Source organism: Typopeltis vanoorti, chromosome 14 (genome assembly GCF_054136105.1).
Source record: "Typopeltis vanoorti isolate ZY-2024b chromosome 14, IOZ_Tvanoo_1.0, whole genome shotgun sequence".
NCBI lineage: Eukaryota > Metazoa > Arthropoda > Arachnida > Uropygi > Thelyphonidae > Typopeltis > Typopeltis vanoorti.
Window position 1 is genome coordinate 65414761 of NC_143562.1, and position 13997 is coordinate 65428757.

Genomic DNA, 13997 nt, shown 5'->3' on the forward strand with positions numbered 1-13997 from the left:
TTATACTTCAATAATATAAAACTAACAGTTTAACTTTTGGAAATGAATCTGGAAATCTATTATGCTGGAGACTTACATAATATTCTATTGTCTGTGACTCACACAATTTTATGTGAATCACACGCATTCACCTTTCACAGCAAGAAAAAAATAAATAAATAAATTCGATGTTTATCTCATCCTGGTTGCTTATATCATATTAGTTTCTAGCTTACCTAAATAGAGTGGCCTATGCTCCTATAATAATAAAATTTGTGCTTGACTACATAGCTTAAGTCCCAAATAAACACTGAAAACTAAAGAAAACGTTTAGTTTCATATTTATCGTTCGTATTGCTATTTTCCTGGTTAGACATTTTCTAACGGCAGACCAAGGAATGTTTTCGTTACCTGATTATATTAAATTAAACGCAAATCTAACAAAAGAGCAAATCTATCGCCAAATTATTCAGAGATACAATTAAAAATACGGAGTGGGGAAAAAAGTGGAACCACCTGTATTTCTAAACTAAATATTCCATGAAACAAAAATTGAAATTCTGGAATAAACAGCAGTGAAAGGAATCGGCAAAAAATACTTTGAAAATGTAATTTGTCATCCTTACTGAAAATTAAAACAACATACGCTATTTTGTGCTTTAAATAAAAACAGAAACATACATACAGAGAATCAATGCCATTGTAATTCTCAGAATTCGTGTACAAGTATTTTTTTTAAAGTCTTAAGATATTAAGATTGCCCCAACCAAAGAATAAGAACATTTTTTTTTTATTTACTTTGGAAAAGGTTTCGACCTCCTCGTTACAAAAGAGGAGAATAAAGTCCGTCGAATCAATAGCAATTATCTTATAATCAAAAGGGCATATAAGAGACGGTACTTACGAACGAAAAGCTCGTCAATCACTTCACCAACACAATTTCATTGGCCTTGCAAGGACACTTCTTTAAGACAACCATATTCAGACATTCCTTATAGAAGTTTGCATGTAGTGTGGTCAAACGAAAACTGCCCTACGATGAATCGGAACTCCCCTGCTGCCGATTCCATCCGAGCAGCAGTCCACTGTCATGCACAATTCAAGCACTGCGTCAATTTTAGTGTCGCTTAATGAAATCCTAATCCAGACACACACACCGGGGGAAAAAAAAACACAACACAGCACAGGTTTTTTCACATCATGTCTGTAGCGATACACTGGCTTTACTGGCTATTACTTATCAAGGGGCAATGACCGCAACACTCACTTGCAATGCGGTGAAGCAGTCTTTCAGTAGCTACACAGTGCTCAAGGCATCGCTTGTTTGGCTACGTTGTTCGCCTAAGCACCACCACCACACTGATACGGGAAAAGTTACAAAGAGCAAAAATTTCGGCTAGAAGGGGGTACATGATAATTCCGACACGTGAAGAAAGAAAAAAAAAACTAATAATGACCTCACGTGCTACGTAAAATTCTCACCATCCATCACAAGCGGGCGATGTTATATCGCAGAAGAGACTCCATAGCCGGAACATGGTGACGCACTATCGTACAGGTGCGGCGCATACAGACAGCGCTTACGGTACATCCAGGATTTCGAACGAGAGACTGCGTTGCTAGGAGATGCTCTGGTGCTGCCACCTAGCATCAAGTTGTAAATATAGTGGAGGAAAACAGGAGCAGCATAGTATCAGACACGCTGACGCTTTCAAAACATTAGGTCTATTAAACGCAAGGCATTTTTTAGCTTAAGTAATCAGTATAATCACACAGCGCAACATCGAATGTCAATATGTATTATAACCAAAAGATTAATAATAGGATTTTTCATATGTAATGCTGTAAATGCACCAAAATGATTGATATTCTTTGATTGTAATTACGGCCGATAGAGCTACTATACTATGACGGTTAATTACGTATGTGGTCCAGATGATAAATTCGAGTTTCCCTGAAGCTTTTTTGACCTCTATGAGATAGGCTAACTCACCCTTAGCTAAAAAAGACACTGCAGATTCGTCACATCTGATGGATTCGAACAAATGTCTTTAGAATCGTGGGCAATTTCGGGTAGAATACATATAAGACAGAACAAATAGCATACTTCAAGAAGAAAAATAACTAACATTAATAATTAAACAATAATGTTCTAAAGAGTGAAGTATATACAGTGAGCGCTACTACACTTTTCGGATGACCAAGTTCATGAAACTAAATGCAGTCTTGTCAGCATACCTATCTTACGCTGAATTCAAAATCCCAACTTTCAGAGGTGAAATAGTGGCTTTTACCACTTGCACTACCGAGATCAGCAACATTAGGATAAATAAATTACCGATTCAAAAATTAGTACGATTTCGATAAGACAATTCAATACTTATTCAACTTTAGTTCAATAGATGCTGGACTGTATTCATCTCAGATAAATACATTATGAAAGTCCAGCGAAAGAGAACGGAACCAGCATACATTTCTGGTATGCGTGTGTTCAACGTTTCTGCTTTAAGATTTTTTTTTTTTTTTAACACTTATGAACATAAAACTGACATTTCTTTTGTAAATAATCTTGGTTAATGCAGATAAGAAGATGAAAGTTATATGAAGAAATGTGAATATTTTTAAAATGCAATTTAAGGATGATTCTAAAAATCTTTTCTCAACTATCAAAGATTGACAATTAACAGAAAATATGCGAAAATTTCAAAGAAATAATTCAAGCATTAAAATGACTTTTAAGAAGTCTGCTGACACTACGAAGAAATATTTCCAAACAAAATGAGTGCGTTCAATAATATTAAGTTTTGTCGCTTCAGTTCTCGAAGAGAATTCTGAGAAAACCGAACTCAAACTCATACAGTTTTCTATCAGCTAACCCAGTGCATTCAAAAAACTTCTGCGTGCAGTTTGGTTGGCATGCAAAAATCATTTACAATAAGAAAACTGCATATTTACCTCCATCTCACAGGGACAGTAGATCCTGTTTCGGAGGGATGTGGCAACCATCAGTAATTTGTACATAAAATAATTTTGATTCGTATTTGTATGTTCTGTTATTCTGACTTTCGACTCCATATCGGTGGGGAGAGATTGCCTTGAGAAGAACTTTAATTTTTCCCTTAGTTAATGCTTTAATTTACATTATAATTATGAATATTCCTTGTAATTATTTAGTAAAATTAATGTATACAAAAATAAAATAGAATTTGAAGCTTATATCTCACTGATACTGAGATTTCGTATCGCAGTAAGTGACCGCCATTTTTTTTTTCTTCTTTTAACTATCAGAAACAAAATAAAGAAAAATAGATAAATGATTTTCACGCAATTGACAGAACAGTCTACATTTACCAAATTATTGAACTACGTATCTTGCCTCCTACACTATCTGGTTTTTCTGACTTAGAAAATCTCAACCGATATTGTTATTTAACTCGATTGACTTTCTCCCCATCGCTTAGTTTATATTTGTTTATAGTCAACAGAAAGAGGGGGAAGAAAGTAACTGATTATCTTGAGTCCCTTAAATAAGATGTATATTTATTTCATTCAGACCGTCCTCCATCTCATTACGCGCTCTTTGCACTGAAGGCCAAACACAGTTGTAGTATCAGTAGATGTTTTCATCTGAGTACTAGTATACGTGTGTTAATGTACGCATGCTCTGTAGGTAATTTGTAAATAATCTTGGTTAATGCAGATAAGAAGATGAAAGTTATATGAAGAAATGTGAATATTTTTAAAATGCAATTTAAGGATGATTCTAAAAATCTTTTCTCAACTATCAAAGATTGACAATTAACAGAAAATATGCGAAAATTTCAAAGAAATAATTCAAGCATTAAAATGACTTTTAAGAAGTCTGCTGACACTACGAAGAAATATTTCCAAACAAAATGAGTGCGTTCAATAATATTAAGTTTTGTCGCTTCAGTTCTCGAAGAGAATTCTGAGAAAACCGAACTCAAACTCATACAGTTTTCTATCAGCTAACCCAGTGCATTCAAAAAACTTCTGCGTGCAGTTTGGTTGGCATGCAAAAATCATTTCTCAGAGATAAATCCCTTTAACTTCGATAATCTTTACGGAATAGAAACTAGCTTATATCACGGACGACTTTAACAAGATACAGTAAAAAGTTTCTAAACTAAAGTACAATTTAAACAGTCCAAACTTTGTGATGCTGTCTATCGGTGACAGGTTCATGATAATTCATGAAAAAAAAAAAAATAAGTGCATTGCATATCGAAACAGATAGTTTCAATTAAAATCAGAAAAAAAAAATTGATATATTAGAAGTTTCTCAAGCTGAAGTGTCACATCTAGTTATTAAATCTTAGTGTTCTCATCAAAATCGTAGGGTGTAGCTGAACCAATCACTGAGAAAAATACTTACTATAATATTCGAAATGATAGCATGTTTATATATAGAAGACGCATCCCGACAACTGATGAAAGTGCAGTTATGGATGTGGTTAATTGATTTTAAATTACATCCTTATCTCAGTTGGATACTGATATACAGGAAGTAGAAAGCAGTAGTAATGATTAAACGAAATGTCAGCTGCTAATGCCACTAATCTTCTAAATAAAGATTTCTCGTCGAGTTCAAATCACAATTTTCAAAAAGTGAGTTTATGAAGAACGGTAATAACTACAATACAAGAAAAGTAAGATCAGTAATCCAGCATTATTATTAATCCACAGCAGGATGCTCCAAACATCTCAGGATGTGCTATGAACGGATGTTAATACACACTGATATTTATATATCCCACACTACACAAACAAAAAAGAAAAAGAAAAGAGGATACGTATACTGTGTTAATTAGTTCGGTGAGATGATCGGTTAACAGCAGAACAATAAGTGTTGGAATGGGGGGAGGAAGCAATCTTTCGAAAACCTAATATAAAATCTAACAATGCTTAAACTTACATAATAAACCGTGAAGAAAAACGCATTTTCTCTATTACCTACAGAGCATGCGTACATTAACACATGTATACTAGTACTCAGATGAAAACATCTACTGATACTACAACTGTGTTTGGCCTTCAGTGCAAAGAGCGCGTAATGAGATGGAGGACGGTCTGAATGAAATAAATATACATCTTATTTAAGGGACTCAAGATAATCAGTTACTTTCTTCCCCCTCTTTCTGCTGACTATAAACAAATATAAACTAAGCGATGGGGAGAAAGTCAATCGAGTTAAATAACAATATCGGTTGAGATTTTCTAAGTCAGAAAAACCAGATAGTGTAGGAGGCAAGATACGTAGTTCAATAATTTGGTAAATGTAGACTGTTCTGTCAATTGCGTGAAAATCATTTATCTATTTTTCTTTATTTTGTTTCTGATAGTTAAAAGAAGAAAAAAAAAATGGCGGTCACTTACTGCGATACGAAATCTCAGTATCAGTGAGATATAAGCTTCAAATTCTATTTTATTTTTGTATACATTAATTTTACTAAATAATTACAAGGAATATTCATAATTATAATGTAAATTAAAGCATTAACTAAGGGAAAAATTAAAGTTCTTCTCAAGGCAATCTCTCCCCACCGATATGGAGTCGAAAGTCAGAATAACAGAACATACAAATACGAATCAAAATTATTTTATGTACAAATTACTGATGGTTGCCACATCCCTCCGAAACAGGATCTACTGTCCCTGTGAGATGGAGGTAAATATGCAGTTTTCTTATTGTAAAATCTTCAATACTTCTAAAGCTCGTTGGATTAAATCCGAAGCAGCCCATTTAGGATAGTAGTACAAATCAATTAAGAATGAAAAGCGAAATTTCGAACAGACATGTTATTCAATGAAGTAGTTTTTTTTTTTTTTTTTTAAATCCCGTCAATGAGTGTTACTAGCTAAATTTATCCACAGGCTCACTTTCATCGCTATCGACCACTAACAATACCTCCATAGGGCAACTGGTAGCGATGACGCTCTAATAAATAAAGACCTGTGACCGATTTTAGTAGTACTACGAGAGGAGCATTTATAAATGCTTCTCGACTTTAAGTGAGTAAACCAGTCTCATAAGTAAGTATAAGGGTTCCTCCTTCTGGAACCTCGATTTTCTTTTTTTAAAAAAAGAAACTGGAATAATGTATAATAAATATACATTTATTTAGAATGGGCAATCAATATATCTTTCTAGCAAATGAAGATACGCTAACAATAAAACTATTAATAAATAAAACTATACAACTAGCACATATCATCAAAAACAATCAAATATTTAATTTTGAATGCGAAAAGGAGAAAGACTATGTTTACCAAGCAGCAAGGTGAACTTTAGCGGCTTGAGTACAGAACAAAAGAGATCTCAGAATATAATAAAGTCGTTATGCAAATTATGAAATAAAGGAAACTAGAATGGGTTCAAACACTAAAGCAAACCAATATGTTGAAGTAACGGTGAATGAAAATGTAAAATAAAAACTGACAATGAAGATAACCGAATTCTAGATGCAATGTTTTCATATCAAACTAAAAATATTTCATCAGTGATAAAAAAAAGGGCAAAAAATTGGAAATAAAATGGCCTAAAATATCACTCAGAATCACACAGAGACTCAAGTCACAGGGATATGCCTAGAAGAGTGAAAAGCGTGATAAGGGTTAAATTAAAACTGCTACGAACTAGTGAAGTATGTGCAATTTAGATTCTATAAAATGCAAATGATATTTTCTGTAGTATTCCTTTTAAACTGTAAGCGTACTACAGCTACTCTTTGGTATCGGAATCATTGTTTTAAAATCGCCTTTTTAATTATGTTTTTATAAATCAGATTTTTTTTTTTTTAATCAAGGCCCTTTCTTATGCATCAGTAACTTTATTTCGTAAAGTGGTAAGAAGGGGGAAGCAACTCTCCTATGATGACTTGGTTGCAAGCAATATTACATAACTTCCTCATATTCGGTATAAATTGAGCTAAGCTTTATATTAGGCTTTTATATTATATTTTATTACTGATAATTATCGGTAGCACATAATAAATCTGAGCATAAAAATTAAACTATCCTTGGGTATTTATATCCAAAGAAGTTAACACAATCCGTTAAGAATGGGGATGACATCATTACAATCTTTATTATATGGAATTAATGAAATCATCGTACATTAATACAACTCTCTAGTGATTACTCCAATAATCGATCAGCTAAGTAACACAATTGCTCGTTGACTTTATCGTGTATCCTAGAGGAAAAGTACTCCATTTCTCGCTCCCCACTCCTTCACCATAGGTAATAATTCTAGTTCCACTAAATTTCAAAGCTAATTTTCGCTCTAAAATAGTCAGTCTAACCTCTAGAGAGGAAGAGAGAAAATTATGCAGATAAAAGTGTCCGTTTCCTTCAGTATCCTCACTCTCTGTAGGGACATATCGTTTCAGTGCAGTGTAGGAAGCAAATAGAAAGTCAATAATGATGTTAACGGATAAATGACAAAGGTTACTGTCCTTTTACATACGAGCACATATCGTTCCTAGGATGAAGAGCTAGTTAAACTCGGGGACCTACAATAACACTTTCCATTCACTATTATAAGAGTGCCCAAGGTGACCCTGAAATTAACAGAGCGAGGCGCACTTTCACGAGACGCAGTGTGGGCGTTATTGGTCGGAACAGACTGCTTGGCTCCACGGTGCGTAACACATAAGGAGGAGACTGCTTGTTTTAGCCAATCACATTCAAGGGTAGTGTGTGTGTAAGCAATACAGAAAAGAAATGTATTTCAGAATGGGGTTAATATGGCTGATACGGTAATATCGAATGGGACAAACATCAGCAACAGTTGAGGCCAAGCCAACAACTACTTAACTTCCTAGCAGCACTGATTTGGTCGGGTGGAAACTATTCAGTCAATCGATGTAGCTGGACGGCATTTCTTTCTCTATCCTCCACTCTCATTTTTGTAAGAATAGTGAAAGAATAAATACACACTTCGTGACAGCAGATAATAATGATACAACAACGGGATGAACGAGATAACCAACATTTCTATGGAATGGAATTCTATCTCCTGGAGGTTCGTGGGTGTTCGAAATCGAAAAATTCGAGATCTGCAATATGTATTCCAGATAAAATACCCGAAGAAGGAATAAGAGGGAAAGAATTATATTCCGTTCAAAATCAAATATTCATGAAGGTTTCAGTTTCAAGTTTACTGAAACATGGTGGGCACAATTACTCCAAAACGAAAAATATGACATCTGGTATTTTTTAAAAAAGAAAAAGTCAAGCTGTACGTTTAAGAAAAACTGCATGAAAAGGTATTCGTCTTTTTGAAGCGCACAAAGCTCCAAGCAAATATGGTAACATGAGGCTATATGTAAGTACTAGTGAAGTGGCACTGGTTTTCAAAATAAACTGTATGATCAATACGGTAATAATACATTCCCATGAATGAAAACTACAGGGTGTCCCAAAATTCACGCAAGAAGTAATTTTGATAGAAAACACAGGTTTTTAATTAAAAATTGTAATTTCTTATTGATTCATAAAGTATACAGTATAGGGTTATGCATGGAATAGCATATCGGGTAAATGGCCTCCACGGCTTTGCTGGCACATACGCACTCTTTTGTCGAAATGTTCCATGACCGTTTTGCATAAATGTGGCTGAATTTCGTTGATACAGCGCTCAATTTCCTCCTTCAAGGCGCGGGTGGTCGTGGGCTTGTTGGCATAAACCTTAAACTTCAAAAAACCCCAAAGAAAAAAGTCCAACGGCGATAAGTCACATGATCTGGGCGGCCAATTCTGATTACCAGAACGGGAAATTACACGACCAGGAAATGACTCGTGCAGTAATTGAATTGTTTCTCGGGCTGTATGGCATGTCGCACAGTCTTATTGAAACCACGTCGTCCACATCCATATCTTGCAACTTAGGCACAAAAAACTGGATTATCATGTCGCGATAGCGAGCACCATTAACTGTTATTGCCTTACCAGCCGCATTTTCGAAGAAGAATGGACCGATGATGCCTCCAGCCCAAAATCCGCACTAAACAGTGACACCTTGTGGATGCATTTGTTTCTCAACAATCATTCGTGTATTTTCTGAACTCCAAATGCGACAATTTTGTTGATTAACGAAGCCATCAAGATGAAAATGAGCCTCATCGCTGAAGATGATTTTGTTCGAAAAATAAGCATCCACTTGTTGCTGTTCCATAATCCATTCAACGAACTTTCTTCGCTGTGTGTAGTCAGTAGGCTTCAATTCTTGAGTCAATTGAACTTTGTAAGCATAAAGATGCAAATCTTTCGTGAGAATACGCTGTAGAGAGCTTCTCGAAATGCCCAATTCAAGACCACGGTGCCGAATTGATGTTCCTGGACTCTCAGCAACACTCTCACGAATTGCTTCGATGTTTTCTGTTGAACGACTTGTTGAAGGACGGCCAGAGTGTATAAGATCACTAATTGATCCAGTTTCCTTGAATTTTTTAATTAATCTTTTCACAGTTGATGAAGTTAAATCACTATTCCGACTATATTTTATACGAAAATTGCGAACTGTAGCTGCCAAACCGTCATTATTTTTAAAATATTGTTCAACAATGAAAATGCGTTGTTCTTTCGTGTAGCACTCCATTTTTAATAAACCCTGAATCAGCTGTCACGCTGGCTTTTTTTTTTCTCGTTGGCAACACTTTACCACACAAATAGCACTAAATTTAAATCATGCGTGAATTTTGGGACACCTGTACTTGCTGAAAGAGACGATGGTCAGTTCCGTAGAAACACCACAAAGTAGAACGTATTTCATTGTCCAGAAACCTCAGAATTCCACGTTCGTGGCACCACAAACAGAGGTCATAGGTCATATAGGACCTATCACCATCACACCGCCACCTCCGAAGTTCACAGCTGGGGTTACGCACTCTGGTAAGAGACGTTCACCGGGCTACACCCACATCTGTCCACCTGCTCGGTGGAGCTTGTAGTGTGATTCGTCGCTCCATAACACAGCTTTCCAAACTTCCATGTCCCACTGCACACGCTTTTTACATCACTAAAAACAACGCTGCATGTTGGTTCGGGTGTGTGGGGGGTTGCACATTACGGTCTTAACATGGAAACCCATGTTATGAGTCTCGGTTCTGAATGTTTTTGTGCAGATTCGTCTTCCAGTCGATGCCCAAAACTCTGCATTCAACGTTTCGGCCGAACAAATGGCGGGTTTTGCATATTATCCTTCGTAGCACCAGACGATCACATCCGATGTGTGTCGGGTCGTCCATTGCGGGTTGCACTTGCAGTTGACTCCCTTTGCTTCCATCTCAGTATGGAATCACTAATTGTTGACCTAGGATGGTCCAATTTGTCAACAATTTGCCAAACAGATAGGCCTGCAACATGGCATCCGATCACAACGCCTCTTTCAAACCTGTCAGTTCCCTTCTCATAGCCATTTCACAGGGACACAGTTGCACTGTCTTAGGAGAATCAAATTGTTCCTATTTAAAGATGTGACTCATTACATGACACGATGCACCCTGCCCGTAGGAGGTGTCCGTTAAATTTTTTTAAAGCAGTGTAATATACATTTACAAAAGAGTACGTGTTCTTCGAGTCTAACTCGAATTTTATACATCGGGATTCGAAAACTATAGGGAAAGTAACTGATTATTAGGGAAAATTAAACAAAATAAAGGCACAGTATTGACTGAATTTGCTAACCATATCATAGAATGACATGATTCGCTGAATTTCCCTTTGCCACTAGAGGCGTTCTATGCAGCGCAGTTTCTACCGTTAGAAGAAAAAAAAAAAAAATGGTGTACAATAAGTAACTGAAAGAGAATAAAAAAATAAATGTATGAGGAGAAAAGACTTTTTCTTTGCCCATTAAAATCCTGCGTGTTTATGTAGCTTAAAAAGGTACTGACCTATAAAGTTGTACAGTTAGTTATAGGTGAATATAATGTATTGTAGCAGTAGTTTCAATGCTTTGGCTAGTGAAGAACGTGTTCAATCAAAGACAAATTTTAAAATGTTCATCATTATATCATGGTCAGCTGAAAAGCCTTTAGAAAAGTTCTTCGCATCCTAGACAGGATTGGAGCCCAAGTCTGAGACCAGCTAATTCATTCTCAGTTTAAAAGATCAAAAAATGCTCCTCGGATCCTGCTCAAACAAATAGTATGCATCGTTTTAATGAATGTATTATGATGATGCTTGTTCACATGACGTAATTTATATATGTTTCCCCATCATATATACAGATTGGCTACATATGACAGTTTACAAACACGAAACCAGTTACAGTTGCAAAAAAAAAAAAGCCAACATAAAGAACTTAAACACTCATCACTATAATTACATCGATAGGTTCCAACTGCATGAAATGGAATCCTGAGAACGCTTAAAATTCCAAATATATCCCCCCTCCGCTGTAAACAGCAATATGCGTAGAAAGTGAGCAATTTCTTACATGTAATACATATAAATGAAAACTAATTAAGGTAATAATTCTTTCTTGTTTGGAAATTTGTTTAAAATATTTTAAAATTTTAAATTAAATTTTCTATTAATGGCATGCATTCTTCAGCTGGTCAGCTTTGCTGGAGAAAACTACCGGAATATGAGAAAGTATAGTTTACTTTCGCCATATAATGTCCATATGAATACATCCTTGACGATATTCGATCCGGATCTTTCTAAACTAAGGAAATACTATTTCAGGCTCCCCCCCCCATCCCAAATAAAAGAGGTTAAGCGCATCAGTGTAGAAAACAGTTTTGTCCAACATTTTTCAACGCCTTATTCGATGCAGAGCATCTTAATTCTGACATCATCGAATGTCACCGTGATTTCTTTCAATGATTAAAGCTATCAATGCACTATACTGCAATACTGATGTATAATATTTCTCTACATAAAATATTGTTTCATATCTAAAAACAAGCAAATCGCTTTACACTTTGTAATGTCAATATCCGATCTATGATGGCTCTTCCATTCCAAATATACTAACTGATATTGCATCTCTTTTTCCCCTACCACGTTTACTTTGGCAATCTGTACTGGATCAACGACATTAGCATCATGTAAAGTATACGAATATCACTTCCACGCGACTTTAATCTACTCTTGCTGGTGACTACAGATAACGATAACCGTTTTAGCTAAGACTTAACCGAATTATCCGGAAACTGTAAAGAACTGCTGTTAACAAGCCTAAGACATGATGGGACATATTTACACTTCTTATCGAGTCTGGAGAAGACACGAGTGGCCATCCCAGTTTTAGACGCTGTTAACTTATTTATGTTGCCATGGTCACCACTCCCACGTGAAACAACTGAAAGCGCAAAATGTTTCTCCATCTTATTCTCAATTCCATCGTACATACGGCGAAATCACCTTTGCAGACATATCGAGCCTCTCGCAGACAAAAATAAAAACCTCGTTTTCTGTATAACTCCGGATGCTGACATGAACACCTCTAACTGTAATGGTTGGTCTGACTTCTCGACAACTGAAAGGTCTCTCTTTTGTTATCGAGAAAGAAAACGCCACTGTATGTGTAGACGTGGGTTTCTGTCAGTGGAACAAAAGAAAAAGGATAATCTCTAGTGACTCGTAGAAAAACTGTTGTACGACAATATGTGCGAAGTATTTTAGCCCATTATTGGCAATGGAAATATACTTTTTTTTTTCAAAAATGGATATTCGGTTCACAACTGTAACAAATCCATTTTGGTTGTCTTCTTTTTATATATATAAAGACTACTACAGATGTTGGGAGGGGGGGGGAGGTTAAACGTGCAAAAGAGAATTTTTTTTTTTTATAAAAAAGAAAGGAAAGGTATTTGTAATACAATTGCTTTAACTCAAAAATCTATTTTCACATATTTAAACGTTTAAATATTATGAAGTCACGTGATGTTACATTTATATATGAATATGATTAGAATGAAACGTGATTACAAAGCCGAGGAAATTTAAGCGTAATTTACAGCACGTATTTTGGCTTTACAGCTTTCCGTTTATTATCCATCAGAAATTACAATATACACCGCTTTTGAGAAGCAAATACGTTGAAGATGAATAACACTGTGGTCTAATCACTCTCATAATGACAGAGACTGACAGTTCCTTAATGAAGTCCCGTAGCCACATTATTTACAGCACAAGCCTTTAGAGCTGGGAAGTTCGACTAAGTGTAGACAAACGGACAAAAGTGTAGTTAATGACTCTAAACAAGTGCGTGATTCTAGTATAAACACCTTCATTAATTACCGAAGTTACGCAGACGATACTTATAATTAATGATAACTTTAATGAAAATCAGAAATAATTCGTTGGACACGTCTACCTCGATTTATACCCATTTTGTTCACCAAAAAGCCCGATGGAACATTAAACAATGAAAATCCACAAAAGCGAAACACGATACAATCCTTGTCGTATACTCGAGTTTGTCCTTAACTATTTTCCATGCTTAAAAAAAAAATTAAATAAAATAAATCGTGTAATCCTCCTCCATTTTTTTAAAAAAAATTTTGAATGAAAAGTGATCTCACGTCTCTACAAAATCATATCGTTCCAGATACCTCTAGCTATTTAAGAGTATGACATTATTCAAAGATTAATTATTGATTTGACTGAGTATGAAATTTAAACTTTCATATAAAAAATGATCTATGATGTTTTTATCAGACCAATTTTGCATGTGTTCTGATGTACCAAAACTGATTCACACAAGTCACATCACATACGATGGTGATGGAAGGTACCTTTTGCAGATTGAGTGATAAATGATGTCAGATAAGTCATCGTTTATCTGCCGATAACTACTTTTATCTTCTTTTTCCTAGCATTATGTCCTGCTTAGTGCAGGATCTGCTGAAATCCCATTACGGGAGAGATGGGTCCACTTCTCCCATGGTGACCCACTCCATGGTGAAGTGTGTGAAGGTGAAAGACAACCACAAACATCCATTCCCACTGTGGGATTCAAACCTGCAGCTTTTTGGCTGGGG

At 35.6% G+C, this 13997-nt stretch overlaps 1 protein-coding gene across 5 annotated transcripts in view; it reads right to left on the reverse strand.

The window, feature by feature from the left end:
* LOC150099548 (uncharacterized) overlaps nucleotides 1-13997 on the reverse strand; it is a 569663-nt gene that overhangs the window by 452061 nt on the left and 103605 nt on the right. The window contains exon 1 of one of the 5 annotated variants that reach the window (XM_090403429.1): nucleotides 884-952. The exons of the other annotated variants lie outside the window; for them this stretch is intronic. The gene's annotated coding sequence lies outside the window, so the exon portion shown is untranslated. Of the gene's footprint in view, nucleotides 1-883; nucleotides 953-13997 lie in introns of those variants that run through there. 5 annotated transcript variants of the gene reach the window in all.